The sequence below is a fragment of the Homalodisca vitripennis genome, chromosome 4, assembly GCF_021130785.1.
Source record: "Homalodisca vitripennis isolate AUS2020 chromosome 4, UT_GWSS_2.1, whole genome shotgun sequence".
NCBI lineage: Eukaryota > Metazoa > Arthropoda > Insecta > Hemiptera > Cicadellidae > Homalodisca > Homalodisca vitripennis.
In genome coordinates this window covers 91,392,945-91,404,642 of record NC_060210.1, presented here as the reverse complement: position 1 = coordinate 91,404,642, position 11,698 = coordinate 91,392,945, and the positions used below count along the sequence as shown (strand labels likewise).

Genomic DNA, 11,698 nt, shown 5'->3' with positions numbered 1-11,698 from the left:
TGTAGTTGTGAGCATTACTAATATACCACACAAATGATTTTACGGTTGTAGTATAATAAGTGGCCACCAACACAATAGAATATATTTAAAATCATTGATATCATTGGTATTCATGACCATCTAAAAAAAAACTGAAATAAAAATGTCTATAATAGGTATTTCAAATAACAATATAGTTCTGCTGGTCTTCAATCTTAAAAATAAATATATTAAATATAAATTAAAAATTATCTATATTTATAAAATGATACAAAAAAATCAATAACATTTACTTAGTTTTGCTATTTTCAAGGATAAACATGTCTGACTCCTTGTGAAACAAGGAATACATGTATGTCGTTGTTCTTGCGCCATTAGTCAATAACCAAACACGATTTACTTTTAATTAATTTTTAGTGATAATGTCTAGCTGAATTACATTTTAAGCCTTTAAAATCATATTATAGTAGAGCTATACTTTTATATGTAAAAGAAATGTATTTGTCTCAGATTACTTTGAAGAAACTTTATTTAAACTCTGATTGAGCAGCGTAATACTAATGATTACTTTAGCCAATGTGAAATGTTATGTTATGTGAGTAGGTACTGGTGCCATTGTTTTTGCAACGTTGTGTTCATTTCGACTTTTCTTGCCGCGGAACACTATTTGGTTTCCACTTTTAATTGTAGTTTACTCCTCCTAACTACTTTTCTAGAAAACCATACTTCTCTTCTGCACAAATACTCACAGAGATGATCTGCAAACAGGTCGGCTGATATGCCTTTTTTTAAACTTCGCTTCAGGGTCCTCCACAAGCTTTTGACTGTCTGTTATTATCTATAAAAGAAAATACGTTTATTATTTGAAAAAGTATTTATTGTTGATACAAGTTAGTTATTGATCAAAAATCATTATCGGTTAGTTGCATCGAAAGTTATAATTAAGTAATATAATTTGTCAACATCGATATAAAAAAACTGGGCCCGCTTGTCTTACTCTACCGGATTGTTGTGGTAGCCGCTTATTATACTGTGGCAGTTTAGGTTACTATCAATTTAACACAACTTTTTTATTCAAATTTGAGAAAAGAGAAATATTTTAGTACAGTGAACAGGGGCTTCATCTATTTGTACATAAGTACAATAACATAATACATCATTAAATTATTACTTATGGGTCAATCCATTTCAAATCACCCAGATCATGTAGCTCAACATTTTTAATTTGCCTAATTTTTTTATTATGAGTTCCCTATGGGTAGACAATCACAAAACACTATTTGTACTTTAGACCTAAAATACTGAGATTTTAAACAAAAAACTATTGGATATAATATAGGAGAATAACAGTAAATAATGTTATTTTGTTCATAAAGCTAATAAAACCTTACCTAACCTAACTACCTGACTGTCACATACCCAAGGACCTATTGGCTTTCGTATGGGCCTATTGCCCTACCCAAAAACCTTTCGTCCTATCTGAGAGCCTACCGCTCTGTCACCTTACCTCCAAGGGTTACCACCCTACCTGAGACCTAACTACACCACTCGTGAGCTGATTGCTCTGTGATGCAAGAGCCAACTATCTAACCTGAGGGTTTACCACCCTACCCAAGAGGGATTTGCTCCATTTAGGAGGGAATGTATTTTAGGTATTTAATTAAGATTGCTAACCTAATCACTCATTCTGAGTGGGTCATATAAACTAATACCACCATGATTTTTGTAGTGTTTTATTTTTTGTCATGTATTAATTTAATGTTTATAATTAAATAAAATTACAAAGTATTACAATTATTAATATGGTAATTTTGAGCAATTTCTGGATTAACATGAATATTAAGTGTGAGAAACCCATCATTGACATTGTTGAGCGATAGAAGATTCATTGTCATTTGAGTATAATTTTTTTATTTCATCTTTTTATTAAATGTTTTACATACATACATACATATATTTGCAACATCTTGGTATGTGGATTTAGGCAAAAAGATTGTTGGTGGAAACAAGGAAACCAAACAGTCACAACTCTATACAAGGTCTGTGCACATTATTATGTAATAACAAAATATCCTGAAATTGTGTAAATAAATAAATGTTTTATCATTAAATTGTCTAGCTAAAATATTTTTTATGAATATTTGTGACAATTATTATTAATTTAGTCTCTATTTAAAAAGATACCATAAATAATTTTTTTTTTAAATATCAAAGTGGCGTACTTATCACAGAACTGTTCCATGATAAATATTTTGAGCCCAGGACAGCCATAATACAAAACGAAAAGGATAAAGACGCTGTTGCAAGTCATTCTCAATAAGCCCGTTAGCACAGGATATATAGGTGGTCAATTCTAGAGTTTAATTAAAGTATGAAAAATAATCATCCTTCTTTAAAATTTACAATACAGGCTAGAAAGAGAAGTATAATTTTACTGAGGCTTAAAAACTTAGATTTTTGTTTATAGTATCTAGATTGTTTTTAATTATAGATATTTTCAAAATAATATTCTCAAAAAATTATTTATTAATTAACATCTAACAAATATCTAGATATGCATTAAAATTATAATTCAATGTTTATGTACAGAAAAAATGTGTTGTTTTCGAAACGATCTCCATTGTAATTTGTTTAGAAGACAAAAGATAAATGGCCAGGATCCTGCAAGAATATTTTGAAGGATTATCAAACTATTGTGAGGATTTTTGTAATTTTTTTAATATTCAAATGTACTTTTTACAGAAATATGGATTTTGGTAACAGAGAAGACGTCAAGAAAAGAGCATGGCAAATTTTGGCAGCTGTGGTTATCATCATAGTGGTCTTGTTTGTAATCAGCATTGTCTTTAAAGTGATATTTGCTCCCACCCTGATTGGAGTTATCCTTGTGGTCTGTGTGATAGCGTATGTGGGTTACAGGTTTTACCAGTCAAAAGGACAGTCTGTGAGTATTTTATATTATTTTATACAGATTGCTATAAGAAAAATAACTAAATTTGTCTGTGCCATAGAGTGAGCTGTAATATGAATACCAAATGCTACATAGCTTAATTCTTAATATTTCTGTTAAATTCTAGTATCACTCATTACTAATCTATTAAAAAAAAATTAAATTGATTAAAGATGATATTAAAAAATATATCTGCGTATGTTCTGAAAATGTTATAGGCAAATTCTGGAAAGTGTTTAAGTGTCCTAACAAGCATAAATACTGTAAACAAATTTTTTATTAGCTTTACTCTTCAGTCTTTAAGTTTTTTACTTCAAAAACAAAAACTCATTTAGGATTAAAAAGTAAACTGCTGTAACCTTTTTATCTGTTTTAAAAATGTAAACATAATTTTTTTGCTGTAAGACTTTTCCACAGATCTTGAATGATCATCATTTTAAAACCTGTGTTAAAATAGATTTGAAATTTACACAACAGTAAAGAATCATGTGCAATATAAAAATGTTTAATAAATTTGAAGATACTTTAGACATCCTATTTTGTTTTCAGATTATGTTACCAACAAGTTATAACTCCAAAGTAAACATAATTTCCAAACATTTTTCCTGTCTTAACAAGTGTGTCTAGAGCATACTTCTTAAATCAAGTATTAAGTCTTTAATCTAAAATATGAATTATGTAAATTACTAACTGTATTCTTAAAGAAGTATTTTATTATTTAGAGAAATGTATATAGATAATAATAATGATTCATAATAATGTAGAAAACTTATTAGGATGTGTTTGAAATGTTGAAAGTACTATTATTTTTTATTTTCATTCCCTACATAGTGTACTACATAGTAACACTCCAAAAAAATGAAAAATTGGTTTTCAATGAGTACCAGAAATCTCATTTGAACATTGTTTGGAATTTTAAATATTTTTACAGTTTTTAAACTGAAAATAATAGTGTGTATTCAATAAAAAATCAAAACTTATCCATCAGAAACAAAACATACCCTCAACAGTTTATATTAAATCGTTATTCCATTATAAGGTAAACTAAGTGGCACAAGTTATATCTCCCTACAAATTCTTGTTCAAAATTTATGAGACTGGGGAACTTTGGTATTATCCAGAGGCCACTATCTTTTTAACAGTTTTGTTTACCAAAACCTAAAAAACGACATTGTTAGAAACAACAGACTTTATTTGACTTACCGTGAAAATTACATATCAATATGACGATTTAATTTTGAACCTCCCGAAAGGAAGCGATGTCTGTGAGGAGACCACTCAGTCCCTTTTTACCTGATGTTATAAGTTTAGATCTCATAAATATGTTACTAGTAGTAACAAAGTTAAAGATAACCTTCACTCACTGTTAAAGATAAAGGTCCATCCACTTCACTCATTTGCAGAAGTGTATAATACTAATCCTGTAGGTGATAGGCGGCAGGTTAAGTTTTAACAAATGATAATAAAGTTCCATCATCCCCTCACTCTCTTGCAGAAGTGTATTACTAATTCTGTAGGTGATAGCCGACAGGTTAAGTTTCAACAAATCATAATAAAGTTCCATCATCCCCTTCACTCTCTTGCAGAAGTGTATTACTAATTCTGTAGGTGATAGGTGACAGGTTAAGTTTCAAAAAATCATAATAAAGTTCCATCATCCCCTTCACTCATTTGCAGAAGTGTATTACTAATCCTGTAGGTGATAGGCGACAGGAAAGTTTCAAAAAATCATAATAAAGTTCCATCATCCCCTTCACTCTCTTGCAGAAGTGTATTACTAATTCTGTAGGTGATAAGTGACAGGTTAAGTTTCAAAAAATCATAATAAAGTTCCATCATCCCCTTCACTCATTTGCAGAAGTGTATTACTAATCCTGTAGGTGATAGGTGACAGGTTAAGTTTCAAAAAATCATAATAAAGTTCCATCATCCCCTTCACTCATATCCAGAAGTGTATTACTAATCCTGTAGGTGATAGGCAACAGGTTAAGTTTCAAAAAATCATAATAACGTTCCATCATCCCCTTCACTCATTTGCAGAAGTGTATTACTAATCCTGTAGGTGATAGGTGACAGGTTAAGTTTCAAAAAATCATAATAAAGTTCCATCATCCCCTTCACTCTCATACAGAAGTGCATTACTAATCTTGCCAGTTTACATTTGTTGACTGAAGCCAAAATATTTTACTCCAGGTTGAGAAAAAGTAATTCAAGATGTAAATTGTGTGAATGTTGAGTTAATTCCACTTCTTAGTGCAGTATCTGGAATCTGACAGTGTAACAGATTTGACTCCTGGATTCTGGAGGCATGTTTGAATAGATCCCAAAAAAATTGGTGACAAAGAAGCTCAAAATGAACTCCTTGCAAAATGAGCAATAATAAATAAACTGCTGTCAGCTGTAGTAACCTGACTATACCTAAATATACATGTATGTGTAGTATAGAATAAGCTACATGGTCTTCAAAAATCTTAAGTTTTGTTGCTCCATATAACAATTTCAGATCCCATTCTGCCATTTAAAACCAAAATATAAGCTGATCTTTAGGGTGCGGACAAATTAATTGACAAACCATCATACATACAGTCCAGACTTGGCACAAGTGATTTTATATTTTTCTTCCACTTAAAGGAGTTTCGTAATGGAAAATGTTTCACCATGTATGATGAGGTGACAGAAACAGTTGAAGACTAATTTGTCTGCATACATAACAGACGTGCATGTCTTCAGAATACAAAAGTTTGTTCAATGCTGTAATAAATATTATGTACAAACAAAACTATTTAGAAAAGTTTAAGTAATAAACAACAACATTTTGTTTGAACAAATATGTTTTGGTTTATTTTTTATAAAAGTTTGACACTTTCTGAACAACTCTAGTATATAATGGTTATATTATATCTAATTAAATATATATAAAATTATATTTTTATATCAACAGATCTCCGTGAGAGATTTATGTTTCATGCTGTACTCATGATATATTTTGTGTTTTAGATGTCTCGTGATGTGGAGGCAGGACGGACATAGTCTAGATCTGTTTAAAAAACTGCACAATTATACCCAAGAGTGAATTTAACATTACGAATAATTAAATCAAATTATTATAACACATGGAATTGAAACACTTAGTGATTCCTGTATGCAGTACATTGTTATCAGTCTTTATTATTTAGGATTTACTGATAATCAGGCCCTGTAGTCTCACAGTATCAGTTGTAAAATAGTTGTATCATCGTTTCCTATAAAATTTAATATTATTGAAGGTATGTTAACATGAGATCAATGCTCACATTTAGAGCCTTGTGATTTAATATTTTTTAAAGTTGCCTTAATGATGATCTGTGTTATTTTATAGTGTTAAGAACAGTCCTCCTTGATAAAATATGTTTCTCTAGCTAAAATAAAATTAGTCATATAACAAGTTCTGCACATTTGAATAAATGCTTCAATTGGAAAAATAATGAATATTAAGATATTAGTTGTCTACTTTTTAGACATTTTTTGAAATTTAGAACTACAGTAGTAAAATAAATAACCACACTTTACATTAGGTTGTAATTTCTTGAGAAAATTACGGATTACCATGATAATCAAATTGTCAAAATTCTAAATTAGATTTTATTAAAATTCATTACTTTGTCCTCTGTATGTGGCCTTACTAAGGTTATATCATATATTTTTCATTTTAGCATTATTTCATGCAATCATGTAGGCTACCAGTTAACACAACAAAACATAATTGTTAAAATGTGTTAATTCCATGCATATATTTTCTTAATTAAGTAGGTTGTATTTTCTTCTATTTGTGTTGACATGATTTATTTATCTTATTTAAAGTATATTTTTTATATTAATAATAGTATTAATTTAAAGTTGCATTTTAATTTTTTTTTAAATTTATTTTGTTTTATTCTGTTTAGTTTTAAAGAGACTGAATCATATTGTGCCTTGCAAAAATTTAAAATAAAATTAATTGTAAATGTTAGAAATGTTACTAACAAGAATTACCAGCCAGTTAATTGTGTCAATTTATTATACTATATATTATATAAGTAGTATTTTATGAATACAATTATTAAAGATCATAATTATATTTTTATACATGTTTACTCTACAAAATAATTATTCATTAATTATAAAAATTTGATTTAATATTGTATTTTATACACATGGAAATAGGAGGTATAGAATAGCTTTTGTTATGATATAAAGTTTTATTTGCATTTGTTAATAATATTCTTAAAATATTGTAAAATCTATTAAAAATAAAAGTTATTGTTAATATTGAGATTTGTGTTATTTCTTAACCACTGTTAATGCATGTTATAAAAATAAAATATCAGTAATTTATAAATATTTCCCAGAATTTTTACTAGATTAGCACATAGAAGCATAGCACATTAACACTTGGAATTCCTAAGTCCCAGTTAAGGGGTGTGGTTGGTGTCTTCATGAAATTCCATTTTTCCTAGGTTACAATTTTCTAGTACATTATATAATTTATAATTTTTGTTCTACAACATTTAAAAGTAAGCATACTTATTATGCGAATCAGATTAAATCGGAAAGCGGTGTTGTTGCATTGTCAAGTTACTTTGTACTTATTATATCAAAAGTGTTTAGATTTGATATAAATGATCGTAGCTATTTATATTTTTTATTTTGTATCCATATCCTTGTTATTTGAGAACACAGGGCTATCCATTGATTTAAATGATCGTAGCTGTTTATATTTTTTATTTTTGCATCCATACCACAGGGCTATCTGTGTTACATGGATATTGGGGACATGAGTACAGATACAGTATTATTGTACAAGTCAAGTGTGGTGAATGCATTCAAGAGACAGACAGGGGTGGGACTTTTCACCGTAGGCTTAGACTTACTCTTCAGAATAAGGTATTCAGGTATTATGTAGGGCAATAGTGTATAGGGGAAGACGCCAATAAAACTTATGCATACTTATGAGGAAGTGACAAAGTAGAACAGTGGCTGGCTGATTGGGAGAAGCTATGGGTGGCAACAGCCTTCACCGGCAGATGAAGAGATTCGACAGACAAGTTGATCCAAATCGTTTATTTCTGGGGCATAGAAGACATTTGGGATACTTGGGAGAATATCATAATCGGTCAAAGAGAAGATGAAGATTCTTTAGTTACATGATATAAGTCTGGGAAATTCAAGGACATTGAGTTTGCAAAGCAAAAGATAATTCTCTAAGCACATCATTAATGAATAAGTGTAGATAAATTAATTTGTTACTCAAGCATTGAGCTGTATCCTATGACTTAGAATTCATTCTTCAAGGCATGAAGGTTAGGCTAAATTAATTCAAATCAGGAAATCCACATTTATACACACAGAAATTGAACAATAAATTGTTTTCAAAAAGACTAGAAATAATCTTGGAGGTAGAAATCATGACCGGTTAACTCTTACTGTTGTGATTTATTCACATTGCCATTTAATTGTTATTCAATGTGTTGTAAACCTCATGCTTACATTATAAAGATTATTTGCTGCAATTCTCTTATCTTACTGACGCTATTTATATTTTATGGCAATGAGTGAGTAAAAAACAATTGGAACATTTTGACAGAATGTTTATAAACTAATCTTAGCAAAATGTATACATTATAGTATAACAATAATACAATACTAGAAGCTTGTAGCAGCAATTCCTGCTTTTTATTGTTATCAAACAAACTTTTTCTACTGCAGTCTCTGAAATATTATGCTCCTTTGACATGAATAGTATTCTAATGTAAAACTGCTGTACATTATTTAGTGAGACAGCATATATTCACCCTATAAATTTGTCTCCACCTCTTTTATGTAATCCATGTGTTACTTTTGAAAGTGTTTTAATTTGGAATTTATGAATGTAGATATCGATGAGCTTCTTGAACTTGATTGTTTTCAAATTATGCTGTTAAAGATGTATTTTTATTTGAGACATTTTCCAGAGCTCTCTTTTCAGGGTTTGAAATAAATTATGCAATCCCTCTTACTGTACAACCAAGCGAATAATAGTGTATGATTGTTCATGCATTTAATTTTGATGCAGTCTCTAAACACATTCACGAGTACATGAATTTGCGTCTCATTATTCCTTCATAATTTGTTGTAAGTCTAGTATAGTGATAAACTAAATATTAATGAAACTGTTTTATACTCAAATTTAAACGAGAAACACCATACCATAATAGCTATTCTGGAACTCACCAATTTCAACAGAGTATTATTTTGCGTAGACTGTTTCCTTGCTTTTATATGTGTCATGTCCTTATCCCATCTCGAATCACAAGGAAAATCAAAGGATACAGCATTGGATCATTGTGGGGGCTGAGGACAGATGGCAACTTTGGACCTCTTTCTCGACCATGGACAACTATATGACAATTTTCCGGTGGTTCTCATCTCTAGATATGAACACTCCAGCTATCTCATCTGCTGGTGATAGCAGCATTTGTCCATGGAATCTATCAACAAAACATAAATCTAATTAGTGAGTTCTGATTTTGTACATTTCATAACATCTGTCCTGTACATACATATGTTTGACTTTAAGGATTATCTGTTAAAATATTGGTTAGAATTCTTAAAGCTTCTCTATTTAAACTTTGGTTTTTTAATCATCATAATCTGATGTTGTTTGCAATTGATGAATTGATAATGTACCCATATGCCATATGAAAGCTTCTGAACATTTGGAGGATAGAAATCTGAGATGTACCTATAAATCTGGCCTTGCACCTTAAAAGTATAAGGACCATTGCCAGATATGTTTTGGTACATGCTGAAAATGATGCAAACGCCTATTACATTTTCTGATGTTTTCAATAAAATGTCTACTGCTCAGCATTAAGTGGTGTAATTGTAGGTTTGTTCTGGGTGGAGGTCGGTCCATTGTGGCAATATGGGTTAAAGTGCCCTCTTACTGACTCGCCAGGAAAATGAAGTGTTGGCAATACAAAGCTTTGATAAAGGCTACCAACACTATTTTGAGTTAAATAGTTTTCATTAATCAGAGGGGGAATTTTTTTTTAAATTGTGGTAATGCTTACCGTCCTATTCACCTCTGTTGTAAATTTTCCTTAACAATTTTCTCTGCTGTGCACCATTCTTAAAATAATACTCTTCCACTACTCACATTTTTTTATCTATCACGATACATTTTCAATTCTAAAACAGAACACTAAAGTATAACACTGTGGTTTGGGAATTGAAATCTACCGTCTTCTACAAGTGAAAAAAAATCCATCTCTCTTAATCCATTAAAAAAATTAGAGTTTTAACATGCAACACTGGCAAATATCGAAAATCCTATTAACGTTTGAAATTATCCATTGTCAATAACAAAGAACACTAAATTTAACCTATTTCCTCTGCTGCTTACTGTTCCTAAATACTTTTACATGAACTTGTGGTCTATACAATCCAATTAAACAGAAAATCAAAATCAACAAACAATTATGTGAGCAATAATTACATCAGCTATTGTTCAAACCAGCCGATATGTTTAAATCAGATGATAGATAATTCACACTGTAGTGATGCAAAATTTATTTTTAATAAAATTCAGACTGTTTATTTACCAATGCATTTCTTATGGAGATTTCTCCAACTTAGTGCCAGTGGTGTGAAGCCCAGGAAATTTTCTCAAATCTGAAATTTTTCCTGCCGTCTTTGGTACTCTATCTTTAAAATGAATCTCATAAAGCTACATTATTTTTTTAATGATTGATAAATTTCCTGGAGACCGAATCGCTCACACAATTAAATATTACATAGATGAACTTAAATTTGATGCCATGTGGTAGATGACGGAAACTAAGACCGCCTGTTTCCGGCGTGCTAGGGAGAATACTTAAATGTCAGAGTGCGTAATAAACAAATTTAAGAACCGACCTTTAATATAGACTTTCCACTATTCATTACTCTTAACTAATAGTAATAACTATTACTTATTAATACTTAACTAATAGTAACTTTTCCTCTGACAAAGATAAAAATATGCCCCTCTCTTAATTCTTCTAGCTAGATCGTCACTGAGTCCCGAAAATCTAAGACTCAATGACCAGCTACAGTTTTGGTATTCCTTTACAAATGACTTAGAATCTTTACATCCCTTAAGATTGGCGTACAGAAAATTAAGACGTTCCTATAAAAGTGCAATAAGGAAGTCTAAGTCGGATCAACTCCTGAGTAGGATCTCTGAATCAGCAAACTAAGTCACCATTTGGAGTCTCATTAATGACAGCAAGCCTTCCAGAAGAAAAAATACTCCTAATTCAATTAAGCACACTTTAGTCTACCCTCTGCACAAGAAAGGAATGAGGACCGTTTGTAGTAATTTCAGGCCAATTTCATTGGTTACAGCCTTTTATAAAATATTTGAGAGAATATTTCTGGATAGATTGTTTTCTTTTCTGGCGAGGAATGGTGTTCTTTCTCCAAACAAGTTTGGTTTCATAAAAGGAAAATCAATGACTAACCCAGTCAACTCTGTTATTTTATTTTTAACGCAGGCTCTAGACTCAGGCAGTTCAGCTATGGGATTGTTTTTCGATTTGACCAAGGCCTTCAATGTGGTTAATCACAATATTTTGCTAAAACAAACCCCACCTACTGAGCATTAGAGGTGTATCGTACTCTTGGATTTCATTTTACCTACGTGGGAGGATGCAATCAGTTCAGCTTCCTTTTTTGGACAACCATAGCTGTCAAAGATCAGCCTTATCAAAATCAAGTGAGTTAATAAGA

At 30.6% G+C, this 11,698-nt stretch overlaps 1 long non-coding RNA gene across 1 annotated transcript; it reads right to left on the bottom strand.

Moving 5' to 3' along the window:
* Window positions 1-376: 376 nt before the first annotated feature.
* Window positions 377-10,393, bottom strand: LOC124359762. The gene is made up of 3 exons (XR_006922184.1): window positions 10,000-10,393; window positions 9,158-9,414; window positions 377-817 (listed from the first exon to the last, which is right to left on the bottom strand). It is a non-coding gene; the product is annotated as an uncharacterized LOC124359762 (long non-coding RNA).
* Between the last annotated feature and the right edge of the window lie 1,305 nt (window positions 10,394-11,698).